Source organism: Pelecanus crispus, chromosome 16 (genome assembly GCF_030463565.1).
Source record: "Pelecanus crispus isolate bPelCri1 chromosome 16, bPelCri1.pri, whole genome shotgun sequence".
Taxonomy (NCBI): domain Eukaryota; kingdom Metazoa; phylum Chordata; class Aves; order Pelecaniformes; family Pelecanidae; genus Pelecanus; species Pelecanus crispus.
In genome coordinates, this window is record NC_134658.1 from 3,621,818 (window position 1) to 3,627,562 (window position 5,745).

The window sequence follows — 5,745 nt, forward strand, 5'->3', positions numbered from 1 at the left end:
GTTATCTCATGTGTGTGCTGCTCGCAAAGGAAAAGATGGTATTTCTAACAGCCAGCCTGGCAATTTAATCTAAACATCTAGCTTGTTCCTTCCTCTTGTATGTTATCACCAGTGATAAAGATTCTGCTTTCTGTGGCACATTCACGAGTGACTCTGATTGCACAGGTCAGTCTCTGTAGATGTTAGTGAATAGTATTGCTGACGACAGATGAGAGGTATCCGGAATTTAGCATCTGCTCACCTTTTTGGATTGTTGCCTGCTTGTTAAAACAACTCAGTATGAAAGTATAATTTGCTCAGTTAATAACTATTCCAGCATCATCCACAGTGTGGACCACAGCCTGGGGTCTTTGTTGTGCTCTGAAACAAAATAAAACAACAAGCTTCAATGGAAGATTTGCCAAAGTATAAATAAGAAATGTCAGTGCTGCCCTATGCTCTTTTCACTGGATGTGTATTTATGTGTATGGGGGTGAAGATAATGATGCTGGTCATATACTTTTGAGCTGCTTTTCTCATCGCTGAAGAGGGGTGATGATGTGTGCTTCATTTCTCTGTGCTTCATCTACCTTGTTCTTGGAGACCAGGATGCTCAACAACAGACATGAAGTCTGGAAGGGTGTACCACAATGACATCTTAATGTCTCCAGTGCTTTTAAAGATGCTTAAAATCACTCACAGAAGTGCAAACCCCTCAAATCCTTCAAGCAGAAAAGAATTTTTCTGACCTTAAATCTGGGAATTGTTTAACTGTCACCAAAGAGAAAGAGACCACCCAAAATTTAACCAGAAAACCTTGCAGAAGCATGTGAAAACAGTATCTTGCTTAATTAGGTGGAGAGATGAAACATTATGTTTGAAATATGAATAATCAGTAGGCTACAGTACCTTCCAAATATGGCCTGTCAGCCCTTTTGGTCATAGCATCCAGCCTTGTCTTCAGGACTGAGAGAGGTTGCTTCTCATTTCTCAGCAGCTACCTGCCCACCTTGGCTGCAGTGCTCAAAGCCAGGTCTGGAGGAGGCCACAGGGTGGGTTACCTGACTGGAGCTTCTCTCCTTATTAGTTTAAGAGAAAGCACAGTCCTTCCCTTAAGATTCCTCATCAGAGTCTGTAGGTGCCAAGATGGTATGTGACAGCCATCACAGCATTGGGACATCTTCACCAGGCTGCCTTCCACTGGCCATGATTGACCAAAAGCCCGTTAACTGCATCTGCCCTAAATATCATTAGGAGAAATGCTGGCAAATCACTTGGCTTCTAAACCAGAGAGGCTTCCTCAATGTGATCCAACCAAATTGTGTTAAAAATCCTTTTCCATCTCTTTAAGTGGTTCAAATTCTACCTCTAATTAAATTCCCATTAATAATGCTCTTGGCTATTCAGTTACTGCAGCAGGGTTAAACATTCCCTAAGCCTCTTGGTTTAATTGACTTTGATAATACAGCTAAAGCAGCTAAAGTATGTTCAACACATCTCTTGCAGAGATGGGGCTTGTTTAAATGTGTATGGCGAGTCGAGCCTTCGGGTACACACCTGATCTTCTAAATGAACCTGATGTTTTGTGGCTCTTAGCAAGCCAGACGATCCTTCTGCTTCATGCTTCTCTCCAGGGCTCAGAATAGTTCTCCATGAAAGCCTGGCTCAAAAAACCCCTGAAATCTGATAAAATGTATAGATTTATTGTGAGTTTCCAGCCAGGTCAGGAGCTGAGTTCTAGACGGGAAGTGGTTTTGGTTTTCTGAAATGTTAGATGATTTGGCCAACACAAACTGAACACAAGCTGTCCCAAGCCTGTTAATAAGTCAGACGATGGTGCTATCAATGCTGGTTTTGAGGCTGATAAAAGACTCTTTTTAATATGCTAATGTTATACTGTTTTTTCTTCTCTAAACTGATTTACTGATGTGAGTCTCTCCAATACAGGCTGAGAACCAAGCCACACAAATATGCTTAATGCTGCTCCACACATTGCTTTTTTTTTCCAATGCAGAGGAGAAATGAGCAGCAGTTCTTTGATGTAAAGAGTAGATTGAGCTGATGATCTCAGCACTGGCAGAACAGATATGCTCCAGGACTCCACAGACTTCCATTAGATTACCTGACTGACTGTGGCTTTCCCCCATATCTGACCTGGAGCAAAAACTCCAGTGGAAGAAGGGCTTTTTGCTTTGAGTGTCTGTGTGTGGCTTCAAGTGCTTCTGCTTTGTTTAATTTCTTGCTCTTCTTTAGGCATTCTTGTGCCCCTGCCTTCAGTTGGAGGAGACAAGCCTCTCCCTCTGCTCTGAATAAAGAAACAATCAAACACACTTCACTGGTCTCCCTATGCCACAGAAGGGGAAACTGAGGTATGAAGGAAAAGGAAATAACTCTTGGAATATCATGGACCCAGTCAGAGGAGGGAGGGAAATTGCAGAATGGGCGAGAGTGATCCTGGTCTGCTCTCAAAACCAGGCTCAGTACCTGAACCTGCAAGAAAAGCCTCTAAAGGTCTGAGCAAATCCCTAGAGACTGCCTGCAGGCAGTCTCCATGAGGCTGGGGGAGATGGAGTTGTGCTCTATGCTGTTGCAGAAGTGGGTTTTTTATTGACACAGGATAGCCCTCCATGAGGCTCCTTCCCTCAGCCTTGGGCTGGTCCCAATGGAACAATGCTGCAAACCCCAGTTATGCGCTGGAAGCGCTCCCATGCACCTTTCACAGCCTTTTAGTCAAACATTTGATAAACCTGTCCACTGATGGGAAATGTTTTCTGGTGAAGGTAACAAGCACAGGTTGCTCCAGCAATCCAGGCCACACCTTTTTGGAAGAGACTCTTTCACGTGGAAACTCAGTAAAACTTCTGATTCTACACATCCTCCTGGATGTTAGACAGCACCAAAGCTGGCAGAAAACACAGTGTCAGTAAAGCCTGGGGAGGATCGGAAACATTTTTCTGGTGCCGGCTTCTATCAGACTTTGAAATGGCATCCGGAAACGTGATGGAGCTGCTAGCAACTTGGCAAAAATAATGCATAATGCAATAGGAACAACAGTGCTCAAACAACAGGCAGATCGAGTCATAGTGTCCACTTTGATGGAAAGGTCTCTCCTACCCCAAGGGTATTCTGATGTCCATGAGTGGGTATAAATAGACCTTGAAGAGGGCAAAGACAGCAACTTGGCAGCAATCCCTGGCATCTCCTTGGGCTGACGTAAACCAATGTGCTGACTGGCCCTGGAGCGGCGGAGGGAATCCCGGGTGATGGATGTGTGGCGTTTCTCCAGGAGCCTGTCACTGCAGGCTGTCCTGCACCACAGGGACTGTGCTGCCCTTCTTGGTTTTCTTGCTGCCTCAGTTCCTGCGGATTTGAATGACACCTATAAACCTTCCAGGATTCAGACCCCAGAGCCTGGCACAGGCGCCATTATAATTGCATAAATCAAACATTGTTAAAAAAAAAAAATAGCCTTTACTTTAGCTTTCCTGCAGACAGTTCATTAAGATAATTACTCACTTGTATCAGCTGAACAAAGTTGCTGCAACTGCTGTCCCTGGTGGTGGGCCCAGAATGACAGAAACTGGCAGTGTGGTCATTCATCAGCCCAAATCCTCTTGCTGCCATTTGCTTTCGGTCTGCGCGCTCATCCATCAGGCCAGACGCCCCCTACGGACTCCAGCTGAGGATCTCTCTCATCCATGTGTCTGCCCACAGGATTTTTGTAACATTTCTGCTAGCAAAAGTTATTTTACAAAGACGTTCCTCCTCTTGGATGATCCCAGAGTCTTTATTACTACACCTTCCCACCCTGGTCCTTTTGCACAGTGTGCCTTGGTCCAGCCCGGTACGTTGGCTTAGAGAAGAAGAGCTGCCCGCACCGTGACCTTCGTCTTTACCAATGATAAGTCTTATACTGCTGTTTCTTTCAAGCAATTTAGTAGGGCTGATAGAACCTTAGGGACTTCTGGGCCAGGCCAGTGTTGTTGGTGGCACTGTACAGGTGGAGAGGTGGAGGCACAGGAAGAGGACGTGAGCTGCCCGAAGTTTTGCAGGTGGTCAGCAGGAAAGCCAGGAATAGCGCCCAGGAGGCGACTTGGTCCCGGGGGGAAGATGTGGGCAAGGTTAACACGGCAAATAAAAAATGATCCCTCTGAAATAAATGTGGCCCATAAAATGCATAAACATTGACTAGCCATAAACAGCATTTACTATTTACAGCATCAGAGCACAAGGATATTTGCCAGCCATTTGCAGCTTAAAGGATAAACAGCAGTTCTTTTGATCCTGGGTTGTCCAAAGGGTTCTATTTAAAGCCATTCATTTCTCCCCAGTCCTTCACCCTTTACATCATTTGTTTTATGCTTTGCACTGATCCCGCTGCTGTAAATATCACTTTCACAATACAGTGGCAGTGCAGTAAAATATCCTTTCTGGTAATGAAGCAGGCTGGGAGGGACTCCTCCGCTCCCTGTAACAAACTGAAATAGAAACACTGTGGGGATAAAATACAAGAATTGGAGCTTTGACGAAACGGCAGCTTTTGTCACCGTTTCTCTGATTATTTGAAAAATTGAGGCCGTGAATCAGCTCAGAAACACTCACCTGGGAACATCAAAGGAAGCCTGAAAAAGACAAAAAAATTACTGAGCATTTTGCTAAACCTTGGAGTTTTCTGGTCGCTGGAGGGCAAGAAGCTGTGTTTACTACAACTAACAGGTTTGTTTAGAGTAAAATAAAAATAAACAGTAAAGTACTCAGAGTTTGGCTGCTTGTCCCTTCCGAACCCTCCCCTTGCTCCGCTGCCTCAACTAGCATGACTTAGCCACTTCTCCAGATCCCTTCTAAGGAGTATTTATGGCCCAGGGCTACAAACACTGTCCTTTGTTTTTTACAGAAAAATCCAATATTTTAAATGCCTTCTGCTGGAACTCTATTGGAAGTTTGGAAATGTCTTGATATCCCTGAAGTCTGATTTCCTTTTTTCCCACAGAAAACCTTCACATTCTTCTGGGTCATTTACATGGAAGCGCCTTAGGGACAGATTCATTTTGATTTTATCATTTTGGTTTGTTGCAGTGTGAAATTTATACTAAGATATTAACTGTAATAATGGTATGTTTATTGGAAATACGTAAATATAAAACTGAAATACTGTTTTAAAATAAAACTTTAGCAAAACAAATTGGAAAAGGAAAATGCCAAATCAAAACAAAGCATGTCTGCACTGTTGAAACTAAAGTGTCATTTTTCTTGGCTTTTCCCATCTGATCTACATTCCTGTGAAATGTTACGCATATAGTGATAGAAAAAGAATCTGCATTTATATAGTTTATGCCATCAGACTTGCTTGTCTTATGACAAATGAGAAGTTACCACCTCTCCCAGCTGTAATACTGCTCATGTTAGTATGTGCTTGCTTTCCAGTACTTTTTGCAATTCTTATTAAACTGGGCTTTGCTCTTTCCTGGCCCATCCCAAGGCTGGCAGATTTGACAATCCAAAAAATGGAGGCATCCAGCAGAGAGGTGTTTTAGCATCAGGATTTTACAAACCAGGAAAAGGTTGCTAGGAAGACAAGGGAGGATCCAAGGGAGAACGCAGCACAGTGAGCAAACTGTGAATAAGTCTGGGGCATTGCACAGAGCTTTGAGCCACCAGCCACCGAAGGAAAACCTCTCTCTTGCCTGGGTGCAGAGGATGATGCTTCCCCAATTGGTCATGCTGGGGAGGACAAGCTGCGTCTCCTGACTTCACGCTGGAGTCTTC